The following is a 674-nucleotide window of genomic DNA, read 5'->3' as shown; positions in this document are numbered from 1 at the left end:
TCCACTCAGACTGTGTCCTCTTACTCCCCAGAAGGAGGAGAAGAACAATCATCAATGGCAATAGACAGTTGAGGAAGCAACACCTAAAGCCAGCTTCATGCTGAGGAGAGAACACTGTGCCACCTCCTCATGGTTTCAGGTACTCTACATTCAAAGAAACTTCTCTAGTAACAAACTATAGAAATGACCTCTGAAAGCAGTCTTTGTTGTTCCTTTTTTCTAAAAGCCTCCTGGTTCTTCATATGATTGGCTTTCTATGATTTTTTCAAGTCTAATCTTAAGTGTCCTCTCTCACAGAAGACTCCTGTGATGACACTCCTAACATCACTCCTAACCCCCACTCAGATTCTCTATCATATCACGCTTTGTTTTTCCTTCACAGCACTTCACTGTGAGATGTAATATCTGGTATTTAAATGTTTGTCTGTATATCTTCTTTTACTCCCTATAGAATATATGCTCCATGAGGATAAGGATCTTGGCTGTCTTATTAACTACTATCTCCCTAATGCTAGAATAGTACATGGCACATGGTACTGCACAACAAATATTTCAACAAATATTTTAGAATAGCTAAACAACAATTATGAAAGGGGGCTCCTTTTTTAAAATATCCATGGCAAGCTATATAATGATCAGTGAACACTGTTGGTGAGCACTCACACTGTCCAGAC

At 39.0% G+C, this 674-nt stretch overlaps 1 non-coding gene across 1 annotated transcript; it reads right to left on the bottom strand.

Annotated features, from left to right (window-relative positions):
- LOC121480426 lies at window positions 1-204 on the bottom strand. Its single transcript, XR_005984954.1, has one exon. It is a non-coding gene; the product is annotated as a small nucleolar RNA U3 (small nucleolar RNA).
- Window positions 205-674: the final 470 nt, after the last annotated feature.

Source organism: Vulpes lagopus, chromosome 21 (genome assembly GCF_018345385.1).
Source record: "Vulpes lagopus strain Blue_001 chromosome 21, ASM1834538v1, whole genome shotgun sequence".
NCBI classification, from domain to species: domain Eukaryota; kingdom Metazoa; phylum Chordata; class Mammalia; order Carnivora; family Canidae; genus Vulpes; species Vulpes lagopus.
This window is presented reverse-complemented; position numbering and strand designations above follow the sequence as displayed.